A 22,099-nucleotide genomic window follows, 5' to 3' on the forward strand; every position below is an offset into this window, starting at 1 on the left:
GGGGGGAGGAAGGAATTGAGAGTTACTATTTAAGGTTTTGTCAGATGAAGAGAGTTATGGAGACAGACAGTGGTGATGACTGTTTGACATTATGAATGTACTTAATACCACTCTTCAAAATGGTTTAGACAGTAAATTTTATTTTATGTGTGTTTTACCAGAGTAAAAAAAGAAAAAAAAAACTGGGAAAAATTATGATTAAGAGGAACTGGGAACTAATCATGCTTACTTCCAAAGCCTGCGCTCACACCCATCCTTACAAGGCATGTAGCACCTAAACCAGACGTGAGGAGAGAGGAAAGGATCTGGAGGACCAACTGCCACCAACCAGCCTGCTAGTCAGGAACGCTCTCTGGCTTCTGTTTTCACACCTAGAAACGGCTCTAAAGCCTCTCTCAGCCACAGAATCCTCCAGAGCGCATCCATGCTTCTCTTTGTACAACTCACTGATTCCTCCAACAGCCAGCGTTCCCTTCCAAAACATGAGGTGAGGAAGAGTCATGGAAAAACCTACATTTACCCTTTTGATTCTCCTTCTTGGGATTCTTGCTGCCACCTCAACAGCCTGTGGTAAAAGAAGACCACCATGATCTGGACTGCCATTGGGCCCCTCCCACCTCTGTGAACCCAAATGTCAAAAGCTTCAGTGACTGTGCCCTGCTGAATGTGATGGTCATAAACATTCGTTTCCTGTCCAAAGCCAAGAGGAAAGACACTGCCTTCACCTCTGCTTCCTCATCTGTAAAATGGAAGCTGTGAAAACCAAGCTTGAGTTATCTCACTGCTGCTGCTGCTAAGTCGCTTCAGTCGTGTCCGACTCTGTGCGACCCCAGAGACGGCAGCCCACCAGGCTCCCCCGTCCCTGGGATTCTCCAGGCAAGAACACTGGAGTGGGTTGCCATTTCCTTCTCCAATGCATGAAAGTGAAAAGTGAAAGTGAAGTCACTCAGTCGTGTCCGACTCTTCATGACCCCATGGACTGCAGCCTACCAGGCTCCTCCGTCCATGGGATTTTCCAGGCAAGAGTACTGGAGTGGGGTGCCACTGCCTTCTCTGGGGTTATCTCACTAGTTTCTAGTTAAGGCTCAAAAGAGACAAAATGAAAGGGACTGCTTGCTCTGTGAACTGGTAAGACTCAGACCTTCTATTCAGTCTCAGCCTCTAAGCCAAGACAGCAGAAGGTGACCTGAGAAAACTGCTCTTAAGAACGATGACAATAAGCATGGCACGCCTCCGGGGCTGAGGACAGCCTGTAACACGAGCTCCGAGTTCACACAGTTTGCTTACTTGTTGTTACCATAGATGCTTCCAGATGAACCAAAGAGCCTGCTAAGATTAAAGGTATCCTAAGAGTCGTTCACAGCCTAGACAGGCAGCAGCAGGGGTCAGGGGGAACCCTGGAACAGCCGGGGCACCCAGGACCCAGCCCCTTGTAGCGCCTGTGCCTGGGGCCCATTCCTGCACGCACTGCTCCATTCTCCCTGCTCCTCAGGTCGAGGATGTCACAGTCCTGCTGCAGGCGCGGTCAGGTCACACTCTACTGAGCCCTCCTCTGTGGAGGCTAAGGGTTCTGACTCAGCCCTGCCAGCCTCCCAGAGGCTACCTGAGTTTCTCTACGGCTCAGACTCAGTTTACATGAGTCACTCAGGACAGATTATTTCCTAACTCACGGCCATCTCTCCCTTAGTTATAAGAGGTAAGTGAATAGGTAAGACCAACAGAAATCCTTTCCTTGCTTCAGGCTAGTCTGGAAAGGGGATGGTGGTGATGGAGAATCTAGAATAAGTTTGTTCCTTTGATTAACCATCTTCACCAACCCCCATACTACCATGTGATGGGGGGAAGACAACAGTTCATGAAGTCAGAACAGAATTTAACCCTTGCATTTCAGATTGTACGGAAAATAAGTGTTAGCTCTGTGGAGTTCAGAGCTCCTCAAAGGTTGTGATAAGAGCAGGGAACGTGCCGTGGGGCCCTCCTTGCTTCTCCCTTTCTCCCAGTGGTGCCTCCCAGCTTCACTCTCATTCATCCTGATTCCGCTGGGCCAAAGCAGAAAAAAGATACCTAAATGCCTCCCACTCCTCCCCCATAAAATGTCAAAATTATATTACTTTTAGATGTCTTCAGTTCACTTTTTTCCTCCCTGGGGATAAATGGCTCCTTCCAATTTTGCTAACCTCTGTATCTTCCCCTTTCTTTTATGCCACCAACAGCTGAGTACTTCAATAGGCACGAAGTTGTCTTTTGAACTCTGAGATCCTTGAGAGTCATAATGTTACTTTATCCATTTCCTTTTCATCTCCAGTCCCAAAGCCAAAAGGACACAAATATCAGAGGTCTTGTTAAAATTTACCTCTTATAAATCACAAAAATAATCCTCAGGTTTTCTCAGAAAAACTTCCTGGTGCTTCCCTGGTGGCTCAGATGGTAGAGTCCACCTGCAATGCAGGAGACCCAGGTTAGATTTCTGGGTCGGAAAGATCCCCTAGTGGAGGGCGTGGCAACCCACTCCAGTATTCTTGCCTGGAGGATTCCATGGACAGAGGAGCCTGGCGGGCTTCAGTCCATGGGGTCGCAAAGAGTCAGACACAACTGAGTAACTCACACTTTCACTTTCTCAGGAACCACTGAAGCCAGGGTAAGGCAGGTACTGGAGGCTTTTCTGAATTGCTCTGATATCCCTGTATTCTTATCTTTCTTCCCAAAATTGCTCACTACAGCCTCTTGCTGTTTTGTTCTCCCTACCCTGTTCCTCGGGCTTCAGACAGCAGAAACACCAGCAGATACATGGCACCTTCCCTATAATCATCTCTAATGACTCTTTTCTAGAAGCCAGCAGGATGACTGCAGCATGGACCTGCAGGCAGGAGACAGCCCTCACGTCCCAGCACCACCACCCAGCAGTGGCTGGGCCTCAGATGAGTCGTTCATTCTTCCTGGCACTCGGGGCCTGCATGATCCCCCAATGTCCTTTCAGTTTTAAGCGCTCTGGAATGTCTTCTAGGGAAAAGGAGGGGCCTCAAAGTATTTCCTCTGAAACAGAAGTCAACAAAAGTTCTGAGTAGAAGGAAGAAATGTGAAATCCTTCCTCTTTATTCCCCAGAGCAGACATAGCCTAGCATCTACCTCCCTCTGCACTGCAACAAACTCAGGAGATGCCGCTTTTCCATTTAGAGCTTAATCAATCCATCACCATATTTGCATAGGCCATTCATACCCAGTGTTCCTAAAGCCCTTTCCAAAAATAACAAACAACTAACAACAACAACAAAAAAAAAAACCCAGCCTCCACACACCCAAAGGCAAGGATCACCACAGAGCTGTAAGGGCCCAGAGAGAAACAGAAAAACTCGAGAGGATGGAAAAGAACAAAGACAGACAGACTCAGGACAGGAAAAAGGAGAGACCAGGCAGAGCGCCTCGGCTCAGGCCATACATTTCCAACCCTGAAGGCAGGAAAGTATCTCTTCTCTGGACTGATGGCCTGAACCAAGACAAATACTTTGCCTCCCGATGCCTCTGTTTCTTCATCAGTAAAACGGAAACAGTTCCATGTTCGTCTCACTCAGAGAGGATGGATCCGTGGAAAGATTCCTGCAGACTGGGCAAGAACCTCTGGTCTGCATGGATGTTGCTAGTTAGGTAGTCCAGGGCAAGTTATTTTCAGTTCCCATCTACAAAATGGGTAAATAATACCCACCTCATTGGGCTGTTGGGAGGTAGAAACAGGATCAACGTGAAGGATCAGAACAGCATCTGGAATACTGGGCCCTCAAATTAGCGCTGCTGGAGGCCCCTTCCTGCTCTAACAGGCTGTGACTGAGCCCACATGAAACTCCCAAAGGGCACTGTTGTCCTGAGACAAGGCTCAAAACACAGTTAGTTTAGAAGAAAGAAGAGCCACGAGGTTAAACAAGTAAACCTCCAGAGGTCTCTCCCATGAAGTTCTAAAAATATATATTTTTAAGGAACTGAACATGCCTCTCTCCAAATTATATAACCTTGTACGTGAGCATCCTGAAGTGCTATGTGTCTAAAGGGACCAAGGAGGTTTCCCTAAATATGTCCCACAGTGTGAACATGCTGTAGGACAGGATAAGGGCAGAGTTTACATGACTGAGATGCACACACACACACTCTCCCTCTCATTACCTCATTACATAGGTGCCACTGTGCCATTATTTTACAGACAAATGCAATCAAAGGGGCCTAGAAGTCTTTCCTCCTCCTGCTTTCATACTGCAGAGGGCTCCCTGCTCTTTTTTCCCAGCACAAGGTCAAGCTTATTTGCATCTCCTCTGGGAAAACTCATCAACTGAGCCCACAGCATGGGACAGCTCTTCTGAACCCCCAGCAACACTGCATGAAGACTGGGAGAACGAATCATAACCTTCCCTGTGGACCACTCACAGTCACTTAACTGTTGTATACTACATTTACTGCAGGTGGTAAATTCCTGCAGAGCCCACCAACTGCCTCTTTCTGTGCCCCAGAGTGTTCAACATTTATTTGTTCACAGAAGGGGAAAATAAAGATAAACCCCAAACCCCATAATGTGTGTAGGAAATACAAGATGGCAAAGTAGCAGCAGATATAAAACAGGAAGAGAGGATAGATAAATCCTGGAAGTTTTGCCAGGCAGGAAAACAGATGCTTGACAGACATGGCTGTCATTGGTTCCTGGACCCGAAGACACGTCTACGTGTCATCACAGCCCTCTGCTTGGTCTCCATCAGAGCTGAGCAGAGCAGGTTTCAATACTAACTTGGCAAATAAAGGCTGGGAAGCTGATTTGCTAAATCTGATTTCTCAGGGCTCTGTGTTTGCAGTAACTATACTGCAATTCAGCAAATATTTACTGGCTGTCTTCGGTGCAAGGCCTGGGTGGTCACAGAGATGACGTGGGGCATAGTTCTTACTCTCAAGGAATTCACAATCTCCATGACAGGAATTATGTGTTTATCCATATAGCACTGTGAAACTGTTACTAGGGTTTTGTTTTTTGCTTTTTTTTAAAGTGCCATGAGGACACAGAGGCCATAAGAACAAAGGATTCTGGTTGGGAGTAGGGGGAGGTGAAAGAGGAAGCTTTGAGCTGGACCTTGACTATCATGAACAGATTTAGTGAGCTCTCTGGCCCGTTCTGCATCCACAGGTCTAATTATAAAGAAAGAAAAAGAAACGGAAGAACAATTCACCGAAAGGATGGCAGAGGGAGAGAGGAAAAATAAACAGTGATAATTCTTTCTGCCAAGAGTTGCTGACTGCTGCTGTCTGGCAACAGGAAATAAACATATCTATATATTTTCACTGAAGGGGATGTTTAGGTGCTAGATTTTGGTCTTCTAAATACATACTCATGGCTGTGCAGGAAAACACCTCCTCCAGGTCAAAAATAGCAAACCCAAGAGAACTGGCTGAAGCAGTGGTGTTTACTTTTTACCATCACCGTGGATCACTTTCCAAAGGCTCTCACGTGGGAGGGTATAAACAGGTCTGTGTCACTTCCTGGTTCTCAGGCCTTCTGCTACATTCCCAGTCAGTCTGGGAATGCTGCCTATTTAAAAATAAACTGTAAAAACTCACCCAAAACCCCCAACTCCAAACCACTCTTTACTTTGCTTCATTTGATTTCACTGGAATTAAAAGGGGTTCAGCAAGCAATGAGACTAAAATGACCACATAGAATGGATTCTCAGGTGAAAATGAAAATACAGGCTTATTGAGTTCAAGGTCAGGAGATTTAGATTCTACTCATGTTCTGCCTCTAACTGGAAAACCTGACCTTGAAAAAGCATGATGTTTCACCTCTCTGTACAATAGCCGCTTCAGCATTAACCCCAAGATAGTTATCCAATCTTTCTGGACCTCCATTATCCTTATCTATAAACTAGCACTAACAATAGCTACCTTGTAGGCATCATATCATGTAATACATGCTATCATATGGCATGAGTATGGTGTAAGTATATCATATGGTGTAAGTATCACACGGGAATTACATGTAAAGCACTTAGCACATTGCCTGTATTCAGTAAGTCGTCAAAAATAGGTGTTCTAGTTTTCACCATCTATTATTGTCATCATAATCTGAAAATGTAAAAGGCTGAGCTAGATGGATCACTACCTGAAGAGCTTCTCTGGCTCCAAAATCCTCTGGTTCGTTAAGTCACCTTCTCCTTTTTTTCTTTTCTTTTTTTGATGTGGGCCATTTTTAAAGTCTTCACTGAATTTGTTACAGTATTGCTTCTGCTTTATGTTTTGATCTTTGGGCCTCAAGGCACGTGGGATCCTAGCTCCCCGACCAGGGCCAGGGATTGAACCCACACCCCCTGCACTGGAAGGCACAGTCTTAACCGCTGGACCGCCAGGTAAGTCCCTTCTTTTTTTTTTCTTTTCAGGCGGTTAGATGGAAAGGAAGGGAGATCAACTTGGAGAAGCATGACAGTTACCAATATATCCTCAATGTTTATATTCGATACACTACAACACAATTAAGGAAATTCATCAATGAGCTGAAAGGGGCATGCTCCGCTCCCTGGGGAAGAGCCTTGGCTGTGACTCACACTGAAGCCACAGCATGGGTACACCTGCTGCCTCTACGGCCTTGTTCGTGAAGCACAACACCCTCCAGGGCCAGCACAGTGCAACTTCATCCACCTCATCTCTACCTGTTGTGCAGCTCCTCGTCCTAAAAGTGAGCACGTGGCCAATCAACACACTTCTAGTAATGACTAATCCCCCCTGCAAAGCAGTCCTGTTTTAAACAAAAAAGTGCCTTCTCCTTAATATAATTTGAATGTGGTCAAAAATTTAACGCCCTTCCCCAAAAGTTAAGAGTGTAATCAGAGTATAGTAACAAGATCTAAGTGCTAGACTGAAATTAAATTCAGATGAAATTAATAGGCATTTTCTTGTATTCGCTCAGCATTCATAACATGCTAAAGACTATAGAGGATGCCAGAAACTAATAGGATGCGACGAGTGAGAACCACAAAGGATGACACCGAGGTTTCTGGCCCGTGACTGGGTGAATGGTAGAAGCTACCACAAGAGGAAAGAACATATGTGGACAAGCAGGTGCTGGTGAAGCATGTGATGAATGTAGCTCAGGTTATGTTTGGAAGGACTGAACTACAGGTACTTGGAGAATATCCAAGTGGAAAGGTCTAGCAGGCAAATTAGAAACGAGTATGAAGCTCCGCAAAGTGCTCCAAACTCAGGATATAGCCCTGGAGTGATCGGCCTGAAAGTGATTGGCTGAAAGCATGCAAAAGAGATGAGAGCTCATCCTGGTGAGAGAGCTGAGTGAGAAGAGAGTCAAGACAGGATCCTCGGGGAAACACTAACTTTCTAAAGCAGAATGTGAAGGAAAGAGAGATCATTAAAGACCCTCCCAAAAGTACAAGGAAACCAGGAGCCTATGCATCAGAGCTGTCACAGGAGGGACACAGTGATTCAAGGAGAATGTGAGGGTGAGTGGCAGACGCAACAAAGGTCCCATAAATGAAGCCTAAAAGACATCCATCCATTGGATCTGATCACGAAGTTATCACTAGTGACCTCCTCAAAAGCAGATTTATTACAGTCATGAGGGAAGATCACGAATTCAAAGTGAGAAAGCACAGACAATAAGGGCAAAACTACTGGGGCGAAGGATGGTGGAACTGGAAAAGAAGGAAGAAGAAAGATGGGATGATGGCTAGAAAGAATCTGTGTACTACAAATTCTGAGAGTTGTACCTTCTCAGTTAACCTAAGGTTTTCAGTTAAAGCTTCTGGAACTGCAGCTCTGAGACACTCCCCCCACCCCTACCCAAGCAAGACACTGTCTTCTAGTCCAAATGTTCTTCATCTTGTGTTAAGTTCCAAGAAGCCTCCTAATTTATAAGCAAACCATGACTCTTCCCGTCCTCCTCACAAATTACCCAAACTTCCTGTAAGTTGTCAAGGTTGGACTGTGAGGCCCCAAGCAAGGAGAAGCAGGAACTTGCCTACTGTTCCTTCCCCTTTGATTAGTCCCACGCCCAAGCACCACCTCTGCCCTGACATGACCCTCTCACGGTACAGAGCCATCCACCAAGGCCTGCATGCTCTAGGTCTAGCTCCAACCATACCTCTGGTTCTCTCAATACGGAGTTCAAAGTCAGGACCTGAGAAGAAAGGATCTGATTAATGCACAAGAAGGAATATTCCCTTAAATCTCTAAATACAGACTCAAAACTTATTTCAAATTAGTCAAAATTCAGGCAGAGGTATCAAATGAAGAATCTCATAAAGTCCATGTATCATCTAAGATTATGTTGAGGGACTGTAATAAAACTCAGCAGATGAGAAAGAAGCATCGTAATTTGATGAGAGAATCTGATAGCTCCCCCAATTTTAACACATATCTTACTAACTTCATTCAACACATATAAAGAGCACCTACTTATACTGGATTCCACAAAAGGTATAAAAGCGGGGGAAAGCTCATACCTTTAAAGAGTTTACAGTCTACAGGGGAGGTAAGACACATACATAAGTAACTACGATGAGGTAAAATGTGAAAACCCAAGGGAGATATATAGTCAAAGTGCCAAAGAGAAAACAGGGAAGTAAGGTGGAGCCAGCAGAAGGAAATGAAACAGTCAATTAAAGAATTAATCACAACATGGATTTTAAAGTCATAGGGAGTTCAATCCTGATTCTGCCTCTTGTTTTTCAGAGGTACCTAGGTGCCCTGCGTTACCTCCTGTGAGTCATATACGAAGTTGGGGTAGCAATACCTAGTTCACAGAATTGTGACGAGTCCGTGATTCACGCATTTCTGGAGTTTAATACAATATCTGGCCCAGAGCGAGACGTGAGATGCTGGCAGGGCCACCGCACACAGGAATTTAGAGCTCCTGCGTCTGCACAGAGCTGTCTGGACCCTCACTCATGGACAGACAGCTGAGCATCCGCTATTTGCTCATCAACTGTGCCTATTAGTTCAATCAGTCACCCAGGTTGAATGGCACTATGGTCAGGAGGCATAGGAATGAGGCTCAGAGCATATATATGCGTATGTTCACGTCAGGATAAACCTGGAAGTACACACTCAGTGTTCAGCTTGGAAGCATGGCATCACAATACAGGTGAAGTTTCAGATTATACACCACATACTGCATGACACTACAGCATGCTGTTCCTTTGGACACTGTAGCTGTTCAGTAAATGTTTGGTGCAGTGACATGACCTGAACCTGGTTGAATTCCCAATGAAATCTGTCTCACTGGATTAATTTTTCAACAAGTGAACACAGGAGGCAAAAGACACCTAAAAATTAGCCTGAGGGACACAGAAGTCATAATGGAATAACAGAGACTAGATTTACGTTTTCCTTAAACAACTAGAAAGTCAGATATAATATATTAAATAATGGTTTTCAGACATTTAAAAATAGGTAGCACAGGGCAGTGATCCTTGAAAAAAGGGAAAGAAATGCAGAGTCCTGCTGGTGCCCCAGCAGGGCTAACCTGCTAACTAACCCCCTAAAGGCATCTTCAGACCAGAGAGTAGGCAAATAAAAACCTGAGAGTTCAATGATTTCACTGAGTTGGAGAGACAGCTGGGAACTGGGGGATGTCAAGGAGGCTAGAACGTGCAGGGCAAAGTAACTGAGAGGAGGGAGCTCCAAGGGAAAAAACTAACGATCTGCGGAGGCTGAGTGTTGATCTGTGCACGTGTTAGAGGAAACTAGCAAGGCTAAGGAAAGAACCAAAGGAAAGAACTAACCCCCGGCGCTCACACGGAGCCAGAAGTTTACACGTTCCCATGGGCCAAAGTGGAAACAAAAAATCTCCTGGTTCACAGGGCACCGGAAGGGATCTTCACAAGTGTTGGCCTCAGTAGTGGGACCATCCTAGCCCTCAACTAAAGGCTGTCTGCAAAAAAGAAAAAGGACAAAAATAAATAAATAAATAAAGGCTGAGAACCAAGCCTTGAAAGGATCAAACCAATTCTAAGTAGTAACTGAATTGCTTCTGAGAACAAAGCCAAAAAGTTTTTAAAGGAATACAGAAAGTTTCAGCACCTAACAACATACAACTCACTATGTCTAGTTTCAAATCAAAACTGAGCAGACATGCAAAGAGGCAGAAAATTATGACCATGACCTATGGTCACAGGAGGAGAATAAACAAACAGAAACAGACCTAGAAATGACACAGATGAACACAGAGGATGTTCAAATCTCTGTTACAAATATACTCTGTGTGTTCAAGAGAAAAGAGGAAGGGACGGGCATGAGACCACAAAGACTCAAACGTTTAAACTTCTAGAGGGAAAAATACGAATACCTGAAAAGAAAAATATACAGAATGGGATTAACAGATTAGACACTGCAGAAGAAAAAATTCAATGAACTTGAAAACACAGCAATAGAAACTATCTGAAGAGATATACACAGAACATAAGTCAGAAGTATGACTGTATCAAGCAGCCTAACACATGCACAATTGAGGCATGGGAAGCGCACATAGGTACACACAAAAAAATTTTTTTGATGTAAACTATAAACTCACAGATTCAAGAAACTCATCAAACCACAAGAAGAAGTACCTCAACAAGAAAACACAGCATGGCACACTGTAATCAAAATGATGAAAATGATCATTAAAGAGAAAATATTAAAAGCAGCCATGAGGAGGTAGGAGGAGAGACAATGCACCCAGAGAAACAAAGAATCACAGCAAGTCTCCTGTTATAAACAATGCAACCCAGGAGGCAACAGAGCATCATGTTCAAAGTATTGGGGAAAAAATCAATTTGACACTCATTTCCTAAGGAAAAGCTGACAGGAACTATGAGTTCCCATCACTAAGTTTTTTGTGTTCTGCAGTAATATTTTTCAGGGAGGCCTGTGCTGAGCACAAGACGTAAACTCAGTCGTCTTACAAACATCTGCAAGTACTTGTTGTTGTTTAGCCCCGACGTCATGGCCAACTTTTTGTGACCCTCATGGATTGTAGCCCACCAGGCTCCTCCGTCCATGGGATTTCCCAGAAAGAATATTGGAATGGGTGGCCATTTCCTTCTCCAAGGGATCTTTCTGACCCAGGGATCGAACAAGCACCTCCAACATTGGCAGGCAGATTCTTTTAACACTGAGCTACCAGGGAAGCTCTTTGGAAGTACAGTATTCTATGAGGAGTAAAAAGGGGTAAAGACCCTTTCTTACTTTCATAGAGACACGTTTTATACTCTTGTACTCAGAACATTACAAACTGAAGCTTATTTATACAGTCATATTCCTTAAAATACTGGAAAAGAGATTAGAAAGGTCTATTAGAGGATCCATGCCTTAGCTGAAGAAAATCAAGGAAGAAAGAAAAAGTAAACCCCATCATAGAAAGAGTCAGCTTCACCAGCATTAGTCCTGAAGAGGCCTCCCTCCCTCAAGTGTACACATGTACTGGTTAATGTGTCTGATGGACCTTTACAGATTCAGATAAAATATTTTTTCAGAATGAAAGAAATATTCCTTAAGAAGAGGTAAAAGTAACTCAGGAAGTGACATAGAGTTACTCAATTCTTAGCTATGCAACCCAGTCCAGGGTAACATAATCTTCTTCTCATTAAGGACCCTGGGCAGGCACCCCATTCTTCAGAGTCCAGCCTGGGGTTCTACCCTGGAGGGACCATTAAAATGGCAATTTATCTGTTTTCAACATTGGCTGGTCTGGTCTCTCCAGTAAACTGTAGTTAATAAACTATAAGGTCCCAGGAAGGCTGGAGCTCTATCTGTTTTTTTGTGCTTTCTTTGTAAACTCTGAGACCATGACTCTCTCAAAAAACCCTAGTATAGGTGCCCAAGAGGGACTCTCCTCCCCAAAATAACTTACTGCCTGAACAAGTGGTTTTCAATGGGGGCAGTTTTACACGCCACTCCAGTCCCAAGGTTTCTAGCAACATTTGGAGGACTTTTTGACGGTCTTAACCTGGGGGATGCTATTGGCATCCAAGTGGCAGAGGTCCAGGGTGCCAGCAAACATCCCATGATGCACAAGACAGCCCCCCAGAACAAAGAATTCGGCCCCAAATGTCAAAAAGGCTGCAGCTGAGAACCCTGGCCTGAGTGGGATCAGCACGGTGCTGAGCAGGTATCAGCAGTTGTGCTTGTAAATTCCCCGCCGCCGCTGGCAAGTCTCTTCCTATCACCTGTCTCCAGGCAACACTTTGATCCTGCTGGTGTCCCTAACTCAGGCTTACAGTCCCTCAGAGAGAAGAATTTAATAAGAGTTTAGATGTCTGGGTGTTCACCCCATCTCGGCCACTAGCTGTTGATTCTGGCTGTTACATATCACAAAATTTTTCTGGGCCCATTTCCTCCTCTCTAAAACAGAAGGCTTGGAAAAGATGACTGAGGAGTTCTTCCAGCTCTAAAATTCTATTTGAAATGCTATCTGTCCTTATCATGAGCCAAAGAGAAAGGATCCAGCTTAGTGTGCACATCCACCCCTGAAGGACAGAGGTTCTGCTATTGTAGAGACAGAATCTAGCCAAGGGGGAGCGCCGGAGAAGCCAGGAGCTCAGGTACAAGCGATCCAGAAAAGGCTCTGCAAACACTTGCTTAAAGCCCAGCCCAGGCTCTCAGATTTAAAATACATAAGAAAGTCTCCCTTCTGCCTTTTCAGGTCAATCTTATTCATCAGTGTTAAGAGGAGGAGCGGGAGGCTCGGGCCACTGAAGAGCAGCCCTGGAATCACTTGGGAGCTTAACAGAGACACTGAGTCTCAGGGTCTGCTCCTAAGTCACTTCAGTCGTGTCCTGACTCTGTGTGACTCCACAGATGGCAGCCCACCAGGCTCCTCTGTCCCTGGGATTCTCCAGGCAAGAATATTGGAGTGGGCTGCCACTTCTTTCTCCCTCATCCCTGATCTACAGAATGAAAATCTGCATTTTAATAAGATTCCTCCGGTTTGAGAAGTTAGAAAAGTTTGAGAAGCCCTGGTTTAGGATATACTGCCCTTTTATTCCCTGCTCTATCATCTCCTCACTTGTAAAGATGACTTTCAAGACTGTCCACATTCCGTCCTAACTCCACCTCCTTGCACAGCTTGTGCACATGTACACACACACACATACACACCAGTTCAGAACTTCCAAACCCAGAGTCACCGACAGTCAGGAGGACAACTTCCTTTCTCTTTGCCTCTTGCCTACATCCACTGTTGCTGCTAAATCGCGTCAGTGAGACCCCATAGACGGCAGGCAACCAGGCTCCCCAGTCCCTGGGATTCTCCAGGCAAGAACACTGGAGTGGGTTGCCATTTCCTTCTCCAATGCATGAAAGTGAAAAGTGAAAGTCAAGTCACTCAGTCGTGCCTACATCCACACAAGGCCAGAAAGAAACAAGACTTGAAGCACAGGCTAAATCAGAGCTTTTCTGAGCAACTGATTCAGCCCACCCCTGCCATTCAAAGACTCCTCAGGAGGTGGGATGGAGAACCCAAAGGTACAAACTCTGATGGGAAGAGACTCGTCATTTGCATCTGAACAGAGACCGATCAGAGTCCAAAGTTTCATTGTTTTCCTGCCGCCGCTGCTGCCTTACTTACAGAAAGATTCTTGGGGCACAGGCTAAAGGGCACAGCACACACACAGAGTAAACAAAAACACAGCAAGGGTTCTCCTGGGGGTGGGGGCAGCTGGAACAAAGCAAGACCACGGTGAAGGGTAGCCTAACAGAGCGCTGGAACACAGGACAGAATGCGGGGAGAAGAGGTAGACTCTGCTGAGCGGCTAGTGCGGGAGAGGAGATTAGGTTGGGGCTCAGCCCCCACCCCACCCGCGGGCCTAAGCAGCAGATGGCTCAGCCCCAGGCAGCTGGCAGAGACAGCCAACTGCACGTGCCTGCCCGCCCCTCCCCAGGGCAGGAAACGAAAGGAGCAGGGCCCAAGCCAAGCATCACCTCCAAAGATCACCCTGGGGGTGGGATGGCAAAGTCACCCAATGCTCTGCCAAGAGATGAACCTGGAAAACATCTCTAGTATCATCCAAGGTTCTTCTGCACCCACCTTTGCTGCCTCTGGTCATCTTTTATTAGGAGCAGACTCATGGGGTCTGTCTTGGGATCCTAACACATTACAGCCTAAAGTTCAACCTATCCATGTTAAGAGAGGGAAACTGAGGCCTAGAGGGGGACCACGGCTTGCCCCGGGAACACAGGGCTTGTTAGTGGCTGAACCAAAACTCAGCTCTCCCAACTCTTCACTCAGCAAGGTTTCCCAAATACCTCCCACCGAGCCCCCCAGACTGAGTGCCAGCCCCAGCACTGTTCCCAGTGCTCTGTCCACTGAGCCCTCCAGGAATGGCTCCTGGCCAGGCCTCTGCCAGATGAGAATGTCCGGTAGCGCTGAGTCTCCAGGAACTCCAATGCAGCCAGAGCAGCTCAGGGGAAAAAATTCACGAGTAGCTACCTGCCTCTTCCAGAAAGGAAGCAGAAGGTACACACAGTTAACACTCAAGGAAGGCTGTAGTTTTGGGGGCGTGGGGGGCGGTGTGTGTTTGGAAACGAAAAAGGCTTGTTCTGAGAGCTGAAGGGAATTATCAGCCAACACAGACTTGGAGGCAAGTCGGAGCTAACTGCCAAACTAGACTGGCTTAATTAAGACTCTCCCACCCTCTTCCCCAGGAAACCCACCCCCTCCTCTGGCTGGTCACACTAGCCATAAGAAGCAGTCATTTCAGGGAAGCTGAAGCCCTCTCTGGCGACCTGGCCCTGGGGGATGGGCTGTCAGCCAGGGGGCCAGGCCGCTGGAGCTTCAGGGCCCAGCTGCCCTTACTGTCAGCTCAACATCTGCCTTCAACAGCACCTGCGCTGCAGCCCACTCTGGATCACTGTGTGTGCAGAGTGGAAAAAAACACTCATTAGCTTTTCAAATATAACCCTCTACAGAACCTAAATAGAAGGCACAGTTACTCAACTGCAAAGCAGAAATCCTCTTCTCCTCATCAAACAAAGGTGCATGTCCACAACCAGCTATGTGTTTAAAACTGGGCAAAAAGAGGCTAAGGAGTACTGGGGTGAAGTTCGTTGACTAACTGCATCCAGAGACCTGGCAAACCCCAGCTCCAAGGCCTTGAAGCATCAGTATAATGAAAGCATCCTAAGGATGAGAGGTCTTTCCTAAACGCTTGTGGCTTTGCTGCTGCCTCCACACTCCAGGGCAATCACCATAGGCTCCTCCTGCCCTTCAGGCCCAATATCAGTCCAGGACCCTGGACATGGATATGCGGGGCCAGACAGTGGCCTGCCAGAAAAACTGCCTTACTCAGGGGCTGAAAAGCAATGTTTGATCTAGTACAACCAAGGGGTCATAATGGGCCCTGTGCTCAAACCCCTTCACATCTGTCACAAGCACGCTGCGGGTAGAGGGGCGCGGGGGTGCAGTGAGGGCAGGGAATCAGGACACTACAGCCGGACTTCCTTGTCTTCCACCCCAACAACAGCCCCTCAAGAACTTGCCCTCCTGAAGGGCAAACACGGTTTTGATTTCCAAACCTCACTGTTAGAGAGAACTTCTTGTTTTCTCTCTCCGTTTTTTAAAACAGATGAATGCTCCCCTAGGGAAAAAGCAGCTGTAAATACAGTAGAGGGCAGAAAGAGAACACTGCTAGGAGTTCCAGAGGAACCATTATACTATTGTAAAAAGGCTTCTCAAAAGAATGAACACACCCCATTCCAAACAGAAAACACACAATTTCCTGTAAAGGACTTGTCTGAAGGGTAACCTTTGGGCAGATGGTTTCTCTAGGCTGCTCCCTGCTCTACTCAACACTAAGACCTTGACAAGAAAAGTGAGTTAGTAATTTTCTTCCTGGGAACCTTAAAAGAACTAATTCACAACTCAGTCAGCCTGCTTGTCTATTACTATCATCACTATCATCATCATTATCATTAAAGGGCTAAACTTCATCACCAAACTGCTATAGACATTTAAACAAATTTAAGCCGTTACATTTTTAGGCAGACTGATGCCACAGTATTTACTAGTTGAGATGAGAATGGGAAGAGGGTATAAATCTGAGACGGGCAGCCTGGTTTCTGCACTTCCAAAAGGAACTGCAATGTTCAAAGGCTCAGGATTCTGGGAAATCACCCACTGGCTTATTTTACCTCTCCATCACAAGTAATGAGGCTGCCACCCCAAAACCCATTTGCCAAAAATAAAAGATCTAAAGAAATGTTTCAGAGAAAGTTTGTGAGAAGAAAACTCAAGCTGGTTTTATTTTCAAACAAGCTGCAATTAAATGGTTTTGCCTCCTTAACCACACTTCCTACCTAGAACTCCAGTAAGTTAGATGTGCCTCTCAGATGCAGACTGGATTACAGGGAATTCAGCTGGCTGAAACTGGTCTCAGCCCACAGATGTACCAACCTGTCTGCACAGTCCTGGTTGAATGTAAGAAATAAAAGCAGGGTAGGAAATCAGCAATACACTTATAATTCTGTCTGGGTCAGAAGAGGAAGATACTGCTTTTAATTTCACGTAAGATTCTATTATTAGAAGGAAACATGTAACGTAAGCCATAAACCTCATCAGTGACAAAGCAAAGAAAAACATGTATTTATAGAATATATTTAAATCCCTAAACTTCCCAGAGGAATCAATTTGCCTCTAATACAAACAAATCGAAATGCATCTGCTCACCACTGCCCCAGATGGTCTGTTCCCTTAAGCTACGAGCTTCCCTATGGCCAGGCACCTTTCATATCCTCCTTTAGAGAGGATTCATCACACATGCACCTCCCCACAATTTCCAAGAACACTGGCCAACTTCTAGAATGAACACAGTTCCACGTGAACTGGGGTTTCAAGAAAATCTCTGAGCGGGACAAACTCTTGGGGGACAAGCTGGACCCTCTCTGATCTTTCCATCTTCTCTCAGGTCTTGGTTTCCAGAGCCCTAAAAAACTCCTTGATGGTCTTCCAGCCTCAGGCCACCCAAAATCCTGCCAGGAACCACACTCTCAAGCACATCACATTAGCTTCCACCTCTGTCTGCTCTGTGCAGCACCATGTCCTATGTGAAGCCTGTAAAAGGCACAGAAACCACAAGCCCCAGTCCGCTTTTAGTGGAGATGGAGAAGCTGCCTACCTGACAGCAAACAATCAAGGCACCCAGTAAGGCAAGAGTGTCTATTTCAGTAGTCTATGTGGATACAATAAAACACTAAATCGTGAGGTATGCATTTCAGAAAATAAGGAAGAATAAGCAGCAACTACTTGTGAGTTATGGACAGAATAATGAAAAAAAAAAGGGAGAGAGACAGAAATGGACCTGAACCAAGACAATTAAAGAGGGCCTTAGGGACTTTCCTGGGAATCCAGTGGCTAAGACTCTGAGCTCCCAATGCAAAGGGTCCAGATTCAATCCCTGGTCAAGGAACTAGATCCCACATGCATGCATGCTCAGTCGCTCAGTTGTGTAAGACTGTTTGCAACCCCATGGACTGCAGCCAATCAGGCTCTTCTGTCCATGGGATTTTCCTAGCAAGAATACTGGAGTGGGTTGCCATATTCTCCTGAAGAAGATCTTCCTGACCCAGGGACAGAACCTGCATCTCCTACATTGCAGGTGGATTCTTTACCATGGAGTTACCTCGAAGCCCAGATCCCACACCCCCAACTAAAAAGATTCTGCATGCTGACACTAAAGATCCTGTATGCCACAACAAAGACCAAGCACAGCCAAATAAATATTTAAAAAGAGAGAGAGAGGACCTTAAAAAGGAAGGAAGGAAGATTTGACCTGAAAGCCTTGAGAGCTGAATTAGTATGTAGACAGGAAGAAGGAATTTTGGGGGCTGAAAGGCATAAATAAGCATGATAAATTGGGAAGGCAGGGGTGGGGAAAGAAGCCAAGAATCAGGGAAGAACAGAAAAAAAATCCATTTGAGATCCTTCAGGGCAAGGCACAATTCTTACGGTTTCCCTGGTATCTATTACTTACCAGACTCTGGTTATTCCACAAAGTAAATTAAGTATTCCACTGAATACTTACAATAAGGCCAGACTGTACATCTATGAAAAACGGGCAGAGAGATTCAGCTTTGGATCCATAGGTAGTAGGGAACCAATGAATGTTCTTGAGCAGGAAACATGACTTCATCCAACTCAACAAGTATTTACTAAAGGCCTACTATGTAAGAGGCACCAGATTACTCAGTCTTTGTCCTCAAGGAGCATGGGGGAAGGGACGGTAATATGACCTCCTGCACACATAGGGCTGCATTCTCTTACCTAGTCTTACTTGAGATAAGAAAAACGTTCAGGGGACATGAACCTGGCAAGGGAGACTAAAGCAGCCTTGGAGGCCAGACAGGATGTTAAGGTCTGGGCCAGGGTAGTGGTGACAGAAACCTCCAGCAGAAAGAACTGGCAGGAGCTCGTTATTGATCAGACAGGAGGGGCTCAGAAGAGGGGAGTCATGATGACACAAAGTCAGAAAGCAGCAAGATTCAGTGTCAATTCCCAGATGGTGAGAGCTTCAGGCCATGCTTTGGCCCACTGATCGCCTAAGGCTAAGGTCAGTCAGCTCCGACATTCTGCCCATTTTTGGGAATAAGGGTTACACATTCCATCCTTCCCACTCGCCCAGTTTTTTATGCTAGTTGTGATTTCCTGTAATTCCCACTTGCAAGGGGGTGAAGGAGATGGATGAGTTGACAATTCCTTTGTCCATCACACAGTAATAAAAACATCTCAATGGTCCAGCACTAAACTTCTACTGGCAGCTCTTATTCGGGAAGAGAACAGGGGGAGGAGGCATTACATTTTAAAAGCTGTGAGGCAGTGTTCTCCTTACCCAGTGAGTTCTCCTCCTGGGCAGAGCCTTCCCAGAGACATTTAGCAAGGCAGAGACAAGAGATGGAGCACCACCAACCCTAAGAGCCAGCACCAGTTCCTACAGAGAAAAGAGGTCCAAGACCCCACCCCACCTGGCTATGTGAAAACTGAACGCACAATCAGGAGGGCAGAATCAACATGAACAAGGCCCAGAACGCTTGGGTACACGGCATCAATGGAAACTAGCAGCTGGCCTCCCACAGTAACTGCTCTCAAGGCGGGAGGACACCTGAGGACTTGCCAAGTGCTTGTCCCGAAGCAGAGCTGCCCAGTGTAAGGCTCTGAGCCACAGGAGGGCCAGCCCGGCTCTCAGAAAGGCAGTCCCTCCTCTGAACCCCGACACGCTGCCGGCCACTGCTGTCCCCGGCCATCCTAGACACAAGTAGCACAGTTAACAGGTGAACAGTGGTGACTTCTGGAAGGGAAATCACAGGTGATTTTCTTCTTCCATGAATCAAGTAACCTGTATTTCCTAATCTTTCTTCAAAAAATAAGTAGACGGAATTTCCTGGTGGTCCAGTGGCTAAGAGTGCAAGCTCCCAGTGCAGGGGGCCTGGGTTTAATCCCTGGTCTGGGAACTAGATCCCACTTGCTCCACGTGTCGCAACAAAGATCAAAGATTTTGTGTGCTACAACTAAGACCCAGCACAGCCAAATAAATAAATAAAAATATTTTTTTAAAAAAACTAATAAGTTCATTTAAAAAAAGAAAGAAGTAGAACTTGTGATTTCTTAAATTTTTTTAAAACAAGTAAGTTGGTGGGAGAAATGAATTTGACATGTGTACCATTAAAGCATAGTCCATAGGTCACAGAGAGTCAGACACGACTGAGCGACTAACACACACACACAAATACACACACATCATTAAAGTGAAAGTGCAGCTTAGCCCTCTTTCCTAACCATTAAACAAGAATAAGAGGAAAAAGAGAGTGTAGACTGAATGAAGAACAAACAGCTGCGGGTTAAAACAACTCGGTGGATCCCGACATTTTCCAAACAAGTGCATCCCTCCCACCTGTGACAGATCCTGACTGCCTGAGAACAGCCACCCATACCCTCCACACAGGGGCTCGGAGAACTAAAACTGGGGTGCTGAGGATATGTTAGCACAAAACATTTTCCCAATAATTGGTTTAGGCTTCCTATGGACGGCAAAAGGCCTTTTAGAAGTCCGTGACTTGGCTGTACCAATGGAAGAGGGATGTTTTGTTATCCTGCAGGACTCGACTCTGTAACTGGGGTGGTCATACTCCCAGTGACATGGAACCTCAGGATAAGAAAAATAACACATCATTATTACTACCTGGAATCTAACTGCCTAATCACTGCACATGACTCTAAGCATTTTCCATCTAATATCTGATTTAATCCTCATAAGAACCTTAAAAGGTACTACTCCTATCTCCAGGCTTCTCTAATGACTCAGATGATAAAGAATCTGCCTGCAACATAGGAGACACGGCTTTAATCCCTGGGTCAGGAAGATCCGATCCCCTGGAGAAGGGAATGGCAGCCCACTCCAGTATTCTCACCTAGAGAATTCCATGGAGAAGCCTGGTAGGCTACAGTCCATGGGATTGCAGAGTCGACCAAGCGACTCTTTCTTTGGAGAGCAACTCTCTATCTGGACAAGGTATAGAGAAGTTAAATAATTTCCCCAAGGCCACAGAGATAGCAATTCACGACAGCAAGATTACAAATGAATCAATATGACACCAAAGCATATAATCTTGGTAGAGGTTCAAATCAATTGCTAGATTATGTAATTCATTTCAAATATTAAAATTATCCTAGATGTATTATAGAATAAAAGGAAAAATTCCCATTCACTCTGGGAAGAAAAAAAAAAACAGGAAGTTTTGAAGATTGTTCACATTGCGGCTTGCAGCTCTACCCCTTCTTGAGTGGACTTGGACTTGGATTCCCAGCTCTACTTCAGAACCTCAGCAGAGCAAAGTGTTTTAACTTGCAGACTGATTCTAGGTAAGAATTCCTCAGTTAGAGGTGGATCAGGTGACTTAGCACACTTTGAGAAATACTGCTTTGGGGGTATTCTAGGAAACTTTCTGAAGCCACTGAAGAAATTGAGAACTAGGTCATTAGATGTTGACGGCTAATTCCCCCGAACTGCGAATGAGACACATCACCTCAGTCACAGGCGCTGCATGTGAAGAATGCTGTTGGCAGAATGGAGTGAAGGGAAGCAGGAATTCAGAGACTTTAATTCCCAAAGCTCTCTTTTCTTTACAGACCTGCATCTGAGGAAGACATCTGCCCCACACCTTCCACAACTGAAATAACCTGGCTAGAAGCTGCCCCATAAAATGAGCCTGATTCCTCTGAAAAGTAACTGCCAAAGATGGATACACTGCGTATTAATGACCAAATTCAGATATCCTTTATAGAAACCAACACAAAAAGGCTGACAGGAGAAAAAAAAATTTTTTTAATGTCTGTTTTTTTTAAAGTCCCAACACAGGGCATGTTGCCTGGGTCTTGGCACTCATTTGTAAACTGAAGACAGAGGCACTTGCTGTGAGGTTTTGCCTCTCAGTGTTTTAGTTAATAGGTATCCATCCACATATTCGAGCTCACCAAGTTTGCCCTTCCTCTTTGGCTTAAATTATCTATGTCAATTGCATTACTATCCAAGAAAGATGGCTCCAAGTTCAGGACTGCTTTCGGTAATGTGATTAGGTTGTACAGAAATGCTAATGCTTTTCTGGGCCCCAGGCTGACCTTTCCCTGATCCTTTCTGGTCTCTGAGGTAAGTCCTGGCTGCCGCTTCCCTTTGAGGAGGGACACCCACCCCCATTATGATTCCTTGGGGTTTTCAGAAAGGTCACACAGTGCAGCCAAGACTTCAGAGTGTCTGCTTCTGCTGCTACTTACCAGTTGTTCATCCTAAAAAGGTGTTTTTTATCCTCTTTTGGCATCAATTCTCATAACTGTAAATCAGGTATAATATAATCAACCTATTTTGAAGCTCCTGTGAAGATTATATAAACTATATAAGTCACTTAGACCATGAGTGCTTGGTACTCAGAAGGCACTCAAGACATGTCACCTTTTATTAAGACTCCACCGTGTAATATTAACAAGGTTTTGCGTGAACCTAGAGTTTTATACTTCTGAAGCAGTCTCAATTCATTATTGCTACAATCAGCCCTCACAGTAATCGTTTACGATAGACAGGACTAAAGGTTTACGGACACGTCC

General features: G+C 45.4%; 1 protein-coding gene across 5 annotated transcripts in view; it reads right to left on the minus strand.

Annotated features, from left to right (window-relative positions):
• The window catches only part of SUSD6 (sushi domain containing 6), a 94,638-nt gene that overhangs the window by 56,586 nt on the left and 15,953 nt on the right, over positions 1–22,099 (minus strand). The window lies entirely within an intron of this gene.

The sequence above is a fragment of the Bison bison genome, unplaced genomic scaffold (genome assembly GCF_000754665.1).
Source record: "Bison bison bison isolate TAMUID 2011002044 unplaced genomic scaffold, Bison_UMD1.0 scf7180017864239, whole genome shotgun sequence".
NCBI lineage: Eukaryota > Metazoa > Chordata > Mammalia > Artiodactyla > Bovidae > Bison > Bison bison.